This window comes from Suncus etruscus, chromosome 14 (genome assembly GCF_024139225.1).
Source record: "Suncus etruscus isolate mSunEtr1 chromosome 14, mSunEtr1.pri.cur, whole genome shotgun sequence".
Classification (NCBI taxonomy): Eukaryota; Metazoa; Chordata; class Mammalia; order Eulipotyphla; family Soricidae; genus Suncus; species Suncus etruscus.
Window position 1 is genome coordinate 73,682,546 of NC_064861.1, and position 13,371 is coordinate 73,695,916.

The window sequence follows — 13,371 nt, forward strand, 5'->3', positions numbered from 1 at the left end:
CCGGCGGTCTCAGGGGTTACTCCTGGCTGGCTGCTCAGAAATAGCTCCTGGCAGGAATGGGGGACCATATGGGACACCGGGATTTGAAGCAACCACCTTAGGTCCTGGATCAGCTGCTTGCAAGGCAAACACCGCTGTGCTATCTCTCCGAGCCCCAGAAATAAAATTTTAAGTAGGACAGTTAAACTACACTCCATACTTCTACCTCCAGCAAGTTTAATAGTCCTCCTATCTTTCTACTATTCTAAGGGAAGGTAGATTGTTATCTTATAATAAAGCTCATTCTATTGTAAACATAATTTTCTTTGGTAGAAAACTCTTTCCCTTAGTACCATCTTATCAAACCAAAAGTGACCAAAACAACCTAGCTATATATTGGCCCAAAAAGAAAAGTACTTAAAGTTTTTGTTGCTTCATTGTGTCATTATTCACAATAGTCCTCAAGTGTCAACAACATATGTGCTTGTTGACTGATAAATAGTTGAAAACTGATCTGTCTATACAATGGTATGTGTATACACTGATAGAAACATGCTACAGTTGGGTGAGTATTGAACACATTATGGTAAGTGAATAGAACCTGGGTCAGCTATGCGCAAGGCAAACAGCTTCTCTGCTAGACTATATATCTCCAGCCTTAAATTCAACAGATGAGAGAGATTATTCTATGTCTATCCCTTTCCTTCTGACTAACTTCACTCAGCATCATACTTTATTTTTAAAGTGAAATATTCAACCAAGCCTATCTCTCTCTATATATATTTGGAACTACCTGGTTTGTCATTATTAATGATTCTCTGTTTAAAAAAATTCCCCCAAACCCAATATCTCTAATTCCTTTAGGGTTCTGGTCCAAACTGATTCATTTATCTTCTTATGTCCTAAGTTCCTCTATTATCCCTCCCCAAAGCAAAACTGTACCAAATATATATTCAGAGTAGAACAAAGCCTACCTCTGCCTCCCGGAGTCATTATAAGATCTTGAAGTTATTATGTAATTACCTACATTGTTAGTATTCACGGAGTGAGCATTTTCACATTTGATTGATTGTAATTCATGATTTATTATTTTTCTGAGAAACGCAAAAAAAGTACATTTTGTTGTTCTTTTGAAAAAAGGTAGGTTGAGTGCTTAATTAAAGAGAAAAATTTGAGAGAACACAAAAGAGAATGAAGCATTGTACCTTTTGTTGATAACAAAAATGTTACTGTTTTCAACTCTTCTATAATACATGTCATTGCTATGATTTTTCAACTCCTCCCACCAAACAGTAAAATTTATACACACCTCTTTTGAATCTGGGTTTTATTATGTCTTAATGAGCTAAGATATGGTCACACATGTAACTGTAGGCCATGGTTTTAGGCCTTATAAAAGACCATGTGCTCTGGTTCATTTTGTTGCCTACATTTTATGGGAGCAAACCCAAACTTGCCTGCTGGAAATACAGGTCACTTAGTTGATGAGATACAGGTCACTTATTTGCTCACTGTATACCAACTGATAGGCAATTTAATAAGCCTCCCAGCCGGAGGCTCAAAAGTGAAGAAGCCTCCAAACTTACTAGTAGTTTCTCATAGCTACAAGGAGACCTCAAATGGAAAAAATCATCCAGCTTAATCTAGGCTGATTTACTAACCCACAGACACTTGAGATAAACTATGCTTATTGTTATGCCACTAGATTTTGAAAAAGTTTATTAGGCAACAAAAACTAAATGACGCTCCTTAACTCTGTTTTTGTTAAGGAATATGTGAAAGACTTTTCATCCTAAATAACACAACCACAAATCACAAGGAAAACATCCAAATTCTATTTCTCTATAAAGCCATCCAAATCTGAGAGGTTTTTGGGAAGCCAGGGATGGAGGGATGAAACTGTGAGATAATGGTGCAGGGATCCTGGGACTCTGGTGGCAGGCTTGGTGTAGCAGCATTCCAAGTAATAAAAGAAAGGGCAGTGGAAAGTCTTGGGGACGTTGTTGGTGAAGGTGCAGTAAATGTATACCGTATTTCCCGGCATATAAGATGACTTTTGAAACAAAAAAAAGTTAATTGAAAATCGGGGGTTGTCTTATATGCCGAGTATATCCCGGAAAATGTTTCAATATGCCGCTAAATGAAAATTGTCTGAATATTGCCACAAAACAAATTTTCCAACTCGATCCTGCACACATCACTGCAAGGCTGCTCGGACCACCTCTCTAACTTAACCAACCCAAGCAGGCTTTTTATGCATACAAATTAGACAATGTTCTGGACCAGAATCTACACTGTAAAAAGCCTGCTCAGATTGGCCAGAGTCAGAGAGGAAGTCTATTACAGTATAACCTCTGAACCTTTGCTTGTTGTGATTGGCTTACTGTGGTACATACAGTTGCAGCACAAGAACGTTCTGTCTGATACAGCTAATATAGGCCTAAACCTATGTTTTAACTGCAAAATTAGGGGGTCACTTTATACGCCCGGTCGTCTTATACGCCAGCAAATATAGTACCTCAAAGCCATAAAGGTTAATAGTATTGTAAGCATGTTATTGAAACTATAAGAAAAATGAAAAACTCAGTTCCTGAATTGAATGAACAAAAATAGATGCATATTATTTTATTTAAAATACATCTTGACTTAAAAAAAATAAAGCCATTCAAGGTCTGTGGATACACTGAAATATGAAAGGATCTAACTTCAAGGAGGAAAATGAGTCCTAGACAAAGGACTATATTATACAGTAAAAATTTAAAAGACTTGAAAAAAATATAGCTTGTGTATTTAAAAAAAGAGAAATCTATAGATTAAAAAAGTCAGTTGGAAATCCTAAAAATGTAGCATTTGTGACAAAAAGTTCATGTAAACTGATGCAAAAAGAGAATGTTAAAAAATCCTTGAAGTTGGAGCCGGAGAGATAGCATGGAGGTAGGGTGTTTGCCTTGCATGCATCGGTATCCCATATGGTCCCCCAAGCTTGCCAGAATGATTGCTGAGCATGGAGCAGGAGTAACCCCTGAGTACTGGCAGGTGTGACCCAAAACCAAAACAAAACAAAACAAAAAGACTTAAAGTTGAACAGAATAGGCAATAGGGTTCAAAACATAGTTTTGGGGGAAGCAGAGTCACCTCCAGTGGTGCTCAGAAGATCAGGTTGTGATAAGAGTTGAATCAGAGGTCCTGCATGCAAAGCATGAATGCTAGTAGTCCTTTGAACTATCACCCTCGTCCTTCTAACACGCATTTAAAAAATATTGTTAGTTAGAAGTAAAGGGTGGAAGATAAATATATGAAAAAATATAGGCTGACACTTCTAAAATTGGATCCAAAAAAATAGCAGCCCATCACCATAAAATAAGAGTACTCCATATAGGATACATTTTTTAAAAGTCCTTCTAAGAGCTTATAGCTAAACTCACAAAATTAAAGTCAAAGAGAAAATATTCAAATTTGTTCTCATGCACAATATTACAAGGGAACAATTTAAGAATAAAAAAAAGACTTCTCATCAGAAATAGTAGGGACTAGGAAACAATAGAATGGTATCTTTAAAGACTGGAATAGAAGCAGAAACTCTCAATGTATAGTTCTATATCAAGAGAAATATTTTAAGAAATGAAGACAAAAATAAAGTTATGTATAAATAAAGAAATGCTGTGTGAGCATGTCAGCAGATCTGTACTCTAAGAAATGTTAAATGAAAGTTCCTTACGTTAGAGGCAAATGATCCAAGATGGGAATCATTCAAATGATTCAACTCAGATCTATATAAAGTCTTAAGACAAAAAAATATGAAAGTAAAATTGCAGACATAGCTAAAGCAAATTTTTAAATAAATTACATTATCTATATATTAACCATATAGTTTTTTTTTGTTTGTTTGCTTTGGGCCATACCCAGTGGTGCTCAAAGGTCATTTCTGGCTCTGTGCTCAGAAATCACTGCTGGCAGGCTCAGGGGACCATATGGGATACTGGGGATCTAACCCAAATCAACTGCATGCCTAAATTTAAAAAAATGCCCTACCTGATGTGCTATCGCTCCAGTCCCTGAAATATAAAGTTTTAAAAGATAGTTGGCAATGCAGTGGTAGCACAAAGGATGGGAAGGGATAAATTTCAGTGTACTATGAGAAATATTCTATTGTCGGAATATTAGAGAGATAAGTCCAATTTATCCATCTCTAGAGCCACTATTTTCTAGGCTTTAGCAGAGTAACTACTAGAGAAACCACTAAAATAAAACACAAGGGAAAAATTAAAATATAAGGGAAGAAATTTGAATACTCCAAAATAGTAAATTTACTAAAAAAACAATGAAGGAACAAAGGAAAAAATAAATATAACAGATGGAACAAATGAAAAAAGTGGATAAACAACTATTAAAATGGGATACCAAAACATAACCCATGAAAAATATGAAATATATCTAAAGAAAAAACGTTAAAGTCTAAAAGTTATCATATAAAAAGGAAAAGATAACTATTTGTCATTTCTGAGAGAGTTTATGAAAAAAAGGGTTGAAAGTACAAAGAATTAAAGTTGTATGAGAATAACAGTAAACTTAAGTAACTTAAAGGCTGGAGGGATGAAAGTACAGCAGGGAGGGTGCTTGTCTTGCATGCCGCTGACTCAGAGTCAATCCCCAGTATCTCATATGGTTTCTCAAGCACCACCAGAAGTAATTCCTGAGTGTAGAGCCAGGAATAACCCCCGAGCATCTCTAGGTATTGCCCCAAATTAAAAGTTTTTTCTTTTAAGTTTCTTTTGAAAAAGAAAATAGATTTAGTTTTAGAAATTCTGTACAATGCAGTTAGAGTAGTACTACAAAGTAAATAAGAACTTTTAAAAAATATTATTTATTTAAACACCATGGTTATAAGGTTGTTCATACTACAGTTTTCTTTTTTTACAGATAAAGCTGTTCATGATTGAGTTGCAGTCATATAATGTACCTACACCAATGCACATTTTCTGCCATCAATGTCAACAATTTTCCTCTCACCCTCCCTGATGCCCCCTTTTCTCCTACCCACACCCTCCCATCTGCCTCCAAGGCAGGCATTTTTACTTCACACACACATTCTCTCTCTCTCTCTCTCTCTCTCTCTCTCTCCCTCCCCCTCTCCCTCTCGCTCTCTCTCTTTTTCTCTTTCCTTTTTTTTTTTTTTTTTTTGTTTTTTTTTGTTTTTTTTTTTTTTTTAGGCCACAACCGTTAGATGCTCAGGGGTTACTCCTAGCTACACGCTCAGAAATTGCCCCTGGCTTGTGGGGGACCATATGGGACACCGGGGGATCGAACCGTGGTCCTTTCCTTGGCTAGCGCTTGTAAGGCATACACCTTACCTCTAGCGCCACCTCGCCGGCCCCTTTTTTTTTTTTTTTTTTTTTTTTTTTTTTTTTTTTTATCTCTTTCCTTTTTTGACATTGTGGTTTGCAGTACTGCTAATAAAGGTGGCCATGAATGTTGCTTTTATATTAGACCCTTCTCTACTTTCATTGCACTCTCTGCTCTTTGTGGCATGCTTCCTGCCAGCCATGGAATGGTCTTCTAATCCTCATCTCTATTGTTTCTGGATATCACCCCCACACTGTCTTTTATTATCCTTATATTCTCCAGATGAGTGAGATTATTCTATGTTTATCTCTCCCTCTGACTCATTTCACTCATCATAATATTCTCAATGTATAGGAAAATCTCATTACTTCATTTTCATAATGAGTGCATAGTATTCCATTGAATAGATATATCACCATTTCTTTAACCACTCATTTGTTGTTGAGCACCTGTGAATTTTCCAGAGTCTGTCTATTGTAAATAGTGTTGTGATGAACATAGGAGTGCAGAGGGCATTTTTGTGTCCCTCGGGTAAATAAGAACATTTAAGATAGAGTAGTACTACAGAAATAAATAAGAACTTTTAGTATGAATTAGATTAGTATTTCAGGTAGAGTCATCAGTCCACAAGGTGTAAATACTTATTAATATGGCTTTAAATTATATGATAAAAAAGATGACATAACTAAAGTGGTAAGTGGAAATATTCATATAGTTCTAGAATATTTATCATTATTATCTCAGTAGTTGATAGAAAAATAAGGGGCCAAGAGATAGGTCAATGATTTAGGTGCATGTAGCTGACCCCAGTTTCATTCCTGACACCATGTGGTCCCCTGAGCATTGCTGGGTTCAGCCCTGGAGGACCCTGAGCCCTGCCAGGCTGTGAACAGCATTAAATGGTCCAGCCTTGTAGTGAATCGCTGGTTCAGTTCTTAGAAAATTGCTAGGAGGGGCGCTGGGCCTCCTGAGCATTGCATGGGGCACCCTCAAATCAACAACTGACAAACTCAAAACAATACAAGACAAAAGAAAAATTGAGAAAAATTTATTTGACTTATCAAGTGCTATAATAGAAATATGTGAGCAGAGATGGATTTTGAAAATTAGTATAATTTCAAAAGTTCCCAACCAGTCCTCTTTTTAATTTTTCTATTTTGTTAATGTGGATTACCTCCCTCCAATGTTTGTGATAGTCAGGTATTGATTTTAAATTTATATAATCAACTAATGCTTCCAATTTCTCTTCCTAGGTGCTGTTAAACCACAAGTGTATTGATTATATTGGGAAAACAGTTTGGTGAGAATTTTGTCTTTACTATTAGCAGTTTGGTCTATAGTTTTTTTTCTGACTACTGTCTATATACTTAAATATAGATGTCTGGAAAGGAAGTATAAATATAATTCCTCAATATCCTTTTAGAATTTTATATAATGTCTGAGGTATCTTTTTATATCATATAAAAGATAGTTCTCATTTTTAAAAACTGCTGCATGGTATTTCCCAGTATGGATGTTTTATACTTAGCAATTCATCTGTTAGTGCACCTTTAGGTGAATTTTAGTTTTTTTACAATAATAAGCAATGTTGCAATGAAATTCTATTTTCTACTTCTATTCACGGATATGTGAGTTTTTCCCTAGAGTTGATACTTAGCAAGGTGGAAGGATATATTCGTTTTAAAAATTCTTACACATAGCCATATTTTTAACAAAATAACTGTAACAATTTTCTCTACTGCAAATGGACTATGAGCACAACATCTATATTTTCTTGATTATTTAATGAATTTGGACATCCCTCTGCCTCTATGTCCTTAAAGTTTATTTGGCTGTCCTCTGTGAATTATTTCTTAAAGTTTTGGTGGTGGTGGGGCACACTCAAAAATGCTCAAGGTTTACTCCTGGCTCTGTACTCAGGAATTATTCCTGGTGGAGCTCAGGGACCTATAGGGGGTGCTGGAGATGAAATTTGGGTTGGCTATGTGCAAGTGCCCTACCCACTGTATATCTATCTCTCCAGTGTCACTTCTTCATATTTTTTACTCATTTTATTGTTGACCCACTTACATTTTCTTAGTTGGGGAAAAATCTAAGATATATTCATTTTCTTTTTCTTTTTTCTTTTTTTTTTTTTTGGTTTTTGGGCCACACCCGGTAGTGCTCAGGGGTTACTCCTGGATGTCTGCTCAGAAATAGCTCCTGGAAGGCACAGGGGATCATATGGGACACCAGGATTCGAACCAACCACCTTTGGTCCTGGATTGGTTGCTTGCAAGGCAAACGCCACTGTGCTATCTCTCTGGGCCCAGATATATTTATTTTCATTAATTACTTTTTTTAAGTGAGTGGCAAATAATATTTCTTCCTGCTTACTCATCTTAACTTGTATATAAGAAATGTATTGTGAAGGAGGCCTTTATTCTCCTCTGATTTTCAGCTTTCTTTTCTTTTTTTTTTCCCCATGATTGCTCACAGATGTCTCTTTTCTCCTTCTCTGACTTCCTGGTTTCCCATATTTCTTTGAACCATGTGTTAGTGACAAATGGTAGCTGAGTGGAGGCAGTGTTTTGTAGGAATATCCTAATTAGAATATTTGTCTTGACTCAAGCTTGGTGATGCCTACTGATTGCTGGTGAGCTGGATACTCCTTCTATGAAGAGATGGTTGTATATCTTCTGCCTTGCTCTGGGAAGAGGAAAAGTTGTCCCAGTTCTATGTGGCATTCTCAGACCTCACAGCTTACAATTCTAGATTATATGGCCATCTAGAGATTTGAGTGTTGTTAGCCTATCCTACCCCAAAATGGATCCCTTTAGAAAACAGTAAGTGGCCATATTTGGAACTTTGGGGTATCCATTTTGATTTTTGATGAAGATTCTGAATAGTGGAGATTGAAAACTAGTTAGGATTCTTGCAAATATTTTCAAATTAGGGCTCATGGGCAGTGTGTGTGAGTACAAGCACATATACACATAGACACATACACAATTTGTTCATTTGAATAGGAAAAAGGAAAACAACACAGCATCTCAAATGTGCACTGTTCATTTTGTCAAGGAATTCATAGCACATTCTAGTTATAAAAGCACAAACCACATAGGAGGTGAATACATGTCTTTCTTGTTTGCCTTATCAATTTTCCTTGTTAGAGATAACTGCAGATCCAAGTTTGGGCATCTCTCCAGACATATTGGCTCTGGAGCCAGCACACAAGCTACCCAATTGTTCTGTAACTTCATTTAATCCTGCTTTTGTTTTTACATGTGTTTCCACAAAGGACATACATTTCTATGAATCAGTCTCTGACCTTCAGGAAGAAATTTCTTTATACTTCTTTAAGGAATTATAATTTTAGTGACCGTCGATTACAAAGTTATTCCTAATTGGGTTTCAGACACAAGATGTTTTAACGCTAATTCCCCAGTGCCTTCTTCTCTTTCTCAATTCCCCTCCTCCAGTTATCCTCCCACCAACTAGCTTGTTCTATGCTGGGTAACTTTTTGCACTGTGATTTACAGTATTGTTACTGATAAAACTTCATGCATATCACTTTATGCTGGCAGAACTTAGTCAACAGTGACGCAATACTGGAAGCAGGAGGAGCTGTTGAGTGAGATGCAGAACGGCAAAGGCCTCCCTTAGCAGTTGGTACCCAAAATGACTCGAGAGAGATGCTGAGAAAGTAGTTGTGGCAGGATGTAATGAGCTCCTAAATGACAGCCAGGTCCTAGCCCCCTGGAAATGGTGAGTGTTCCCTTACATGATGGCCAAAGGGTTTCTCTGAAATAGCTAAGTTGAAAATACTGAAAGGGAAGAGTAGGCAGATGAATGTTCACATAACCACACAGCTTAGAAAAAGACACAGAGGGAGATTTGAAGCAGAGAGAAGCTATGAGAAAAACTAAGCAAAATTGCTGAGCAGCTTTGGGCAACAAGAAATTTAGTCTAGAAGCTGGAAAAGACAAGGATGTGAGTCCCCCCATCCAGAGCTTTTGGAGGTAGCACAGCCCTGCCAACACCTTGGTTTCAGCCCAACATGGGCTTCTGGCCTCCAGAATTGCAATCGCATGAAGTGTATTTATGTTGTTTTAAGACACCGAGTTTGTGGTAATTTGTAAGAGTGGAAAAAAGAAGTTAATTTAGAAGCCAAGTAGAAAAAGACATTATAAAGAGAACAATCTTGTAAGCTTCCTGGCAAGGGAACAAAATCTGTTATTTAAGACTTAAGCAAAGCAGAGGATAAGTGAAGAGCACTGAGATAGGAAATTAAATAGGGTCTATAAGGTCTACTAAGGAGGTTGGCATTCTATGGAAGACAATGAGGAGCCAGAGAAGGCTTTTGATCAGGGGACATTAGTGCTGAGGGGATCAGTACTGGACTTTTTTCCTTCTGTAGGCTCCAGAAGTCTCTTCTAAGTTGAGTGAAAACCCAAGACAGATGCCTAAAAGACAGCTTGTCACTTATCTACTTTTTAATTCTCATTGCATTAAATATTTCCCCCCATCCAAACCTATCCTAAAATATAACTGATCTCTCTCTCTCTCCCCTCAGACAAAACTATATACACACTCATATCTTCCAAACTACAGTCAGATCATTTCTTTCTGGGATCTAGGGTGGCTGTTTGGATTATAGTAAGAGGAGACATGTTATTTGATCTGGACTCTGACCAAAGAGGGCTAGAAAGAGGAAATAGAGTTGAAAGCTCTTTACCTAATCCAGACCAACAATGTCTCGGGGCCAGTTGCTAATTGAGGACATGGGGGCAAAGCAGCGAAGTTCCCCTTCTTAGGGCCTAGAGGGTGGCCATCAATCACTTTCTTTTCAGAGCTGAGGTCATTAATAGGAAAAAAAAAAAAAAAAGAAACACTTCAGGTATCCCTGTTCTGTAAGGATTGGAGTTTCCCCCCTAGCAAATTTCTCAATCTCTATAATGATTAAAGCAGATAGTCGCCATACCACTCAGCAGGAAAGAAAATAACGATAGCCTTCAGGGGTAGGTAATGGAGCCAAAATACACCTGCAGGAGGCCTGTCAAGGTAATTGGAGATTTTTCTCTTTTCCCTGTAACATTGGTTGCCAGCTGCCTGACACTGGACTGCAGAATATGGGAGGGCTTCATGACCCGAGCTGCTCTCTCAAAAGGAGATAAGACCGGAAATGAACAAGCCAGTTACTGGGATGAGGTAGTCAATGGCCTATTCAAGTTTTGAAATATACTGTCCTATTTTGCCTTGGACAATCATGAGTATGTAAAAAGTCACATAAAGACAAGTCTAAGCAGGCTGGAGTCACCCTTGAGGTGGGTTGTCTACTGGATATTTGCTTTCTTTTGCTATTGTCATGACCCTGGATTGACTCTGCCCCTCAGGATCACAAGGCTCTTTTCTTGGATTTGAACATACTGCTTTTTCTTGTGTTGCCACCTACTGCCTATTCCCATTACAGGTAGTTTGGATAGTCTCCTTATCATTTCTAGATCTTATGTGAGTCCAATATTGAGGCCACGTTTTGTTTGTTAGGATCTGCTCCCAACCAAGTTGAGAGATCTGTTCAAAGCCTAGTGAGTGCATGGAGGCAAACCTGATAGAACCCTCCCCTAAGTGCTCACTGGCGCACTGGAAAAGAATTTGGTTTCTGCAGGAGTTCCTAAAAGACTAGGTGTGAATTTGGAGAAGCTGGTGGGCAGAGTCTGGCTGAGAATAGAACTGAGATCTAAGAAATAAAGATTCAGATTCTAGAAGGATTCCTATGAGCAGCTGGACCTAGCTGGGCCTTGATACAGCCGATAATCCTTATTTTGTATGAGCCAATTTCAGCTGCATTCCTGCCACTGCAATAAAAAGAAACTGTTTCAACTTTATTATCCCATCATTATAAGTAATTAATTTTATTCATTAAGCAGTTATACCTATGTCATAAGCTATAATAAGCATTGCTCTTTAAAGAAAAAGATAAAATGATAAAAGATAAATATGGAAATGCCAAGATTTGGAAGGATTCTAAGTCCAGCTAGTCCAGGAGTTATTATGACTCATGTAATGGTGGGAGCCCTGAATGTTTCCTAGACCCTTCTAGAGCCTGGGTTTTCTGAAAAAAAAAAAAAAAAAAAAAAAAAAACCCGTTAAAAATGACTTTGCTTTCCTGGCAAGAGGACTCATAATTCTTGTCACATGTTAAAAAGTCTTAAAAATCTAGATTTTCTTTATACTCGACAGAATCTTTACTCGTATCCTAGGAAAATCAGATTTGGGTCCTTGTTTATCCACCGAATGAAGTTAGAGGCCTCTGCTCTCCGATTCTTAATCAGAATGAAGCCCAAGGACACAGAGAATGAGTGTCTGAGTTTCATAAAGCCATTGCACATGGGAGAGATTTCCCTGGTGGTAACTGCTTCATGTTTTGCTCCTGGTACTCTCAGCACATCTGAATGCATTTGAGTCTCAGTTTCTTCCCATAATAGAGAGGTTTTCAAAGTGCTCCCAATATGCTTTCCATGTTGTGGTGATGAGAACAAGCTGAGGATAGAACAATAAAATGCTCGTTGGCATTCCGGGTTTTCTGATGGTTGCAGAGTACCATGCTCTCTGGGCTTTGGGGCAGGATGGTGAGTCTGGGATGAGTCAACCTTGCCTGCCTTCCTGCCATGTTCCCAGCAGCAACATTGCCAGTCCAGCCAGCTTAGGTTTATAAAAGTCTGTTTATTAAGTTGGCAAATATAGTTCTTAACAAACACATTAAGGAAACATTCCCAATGTCACTTACAGAGCAAATGAACAAAAATAGATGAGCCATATGATACAGGGGGAAAAACTTGTCTTTATTGTCAGATTTTTATTTCCCTGAACGCAAGGCTAAGGCTTCCAGAATGAGTTTATTCATTAACGCGTTTACTCAGTCATTCACTTAAATGAATACTGAGGAGCTGTTCTCTGCCCAGTCCTGTGGCGAGAGGACAGGATAGCATGAGTGATAAACAATGGTGTTAGCTTAGTTTCCAAGTGAGTGAAGATGGCAGTGACGCCAGATAATTGCCATCTGATGCAGTCCATGATCTGACAGGGATAAGAAAAACATAGCGGGCACACAAAAGCGGACAGTGACCAAGTTGCCCAAGACTTCAGCTCTAAATTCTTTAGCCAATTTGAAAAGTTCCTTTGTGTTTTCCCCCTTTTTTCTCTTCTTTTTTATCTGTGAAAGAAATCATGTCACAATAAAGTTATGGTTTTATTTTTCATCACAGTGGGAATAGACTAATTCCATGAGTTTGTAACTCATGCTTTATGACTGAACTCTGTGGAAAAATAAACTGCATCGACTTTTTAAATGTTAAAGAGCAGAAACCTCCGCAAAAGCAACAACATATGACTGAGATGTGTTATTCCTTATTTATCTCTTATTTTTATTTACCATCTCGGTGGCTAGACTGAATCCCTCACTACTTCAGACTACCAACATTATTTCAGGCTCAGCAAGACATGACAAGCGTGAGCTTATTTCTCTTTTCTCCTTCAAGTTTAGTTTTCCTTTCAAATGCCAATGCAGGTTTCCTGGTTGAGCAGCATTTCTTCTATGTGGGGTTCCAGGGGCTCAACTCTCTTGTGATTCCTCATGACTGAGTCACTGGACCACTGCCAAGTGTCTTCTCTGAAAACTGCCAGAAAGAGATGGAGGCCTGTGGGAATCCCAAAAAGGAAGTTTCCTGTTCTGTGACTAGACTCCAGTCAATAACATCCAGGATTTGCCCAACACCCTCGAGATAAATTCTTCTACTATTCTGTTCTTTGCTGAAAGGCTTCCTCGAAGTACTCACAGAATTTGGATTTGCATTTTCTTGAGTCTTTTGGTGAGCTCTCATGTCTTCATGTTTAGCCTGGCTGTTGAGTTCCTGTGGGGTAAACATGTGAACTTGTCATTATGGTGTAAATGTCAAAGAGCACAATTCTTGTCTCTTTGCTTGTCTGCATCATCTTTTCTTGTCTGCAGTTTCTGACATTGAGTGGATGCTCAATAAATACTAATTGACTGAGTTTCAAAAGGACCAA

General features: G+C 37.9%; 1 protein-coding gene across 1 annotated transcript in view; it reads right to left on the reverse strand.

Annotated features, from left to right (window-relative positions):
- The window catches only part of GCSH (glycine cleavage system protein H), a 729,662-nt gene extending 716,961 nt beyond the window's left edge, over positions 1-12,701 (reverse strand). Inside the window, exon 1 of the mRNA XM_049786287.1 lies at positions 12,689-12,701. The gene's annotated coding sequence lies outside the window, so the exon portion shown is untranslated. The remainder of the gene's footprint in view (positions 1-12,688) is intronic.
- Positions 12,702-13,371: the final 670 nt, after the last annotated feature.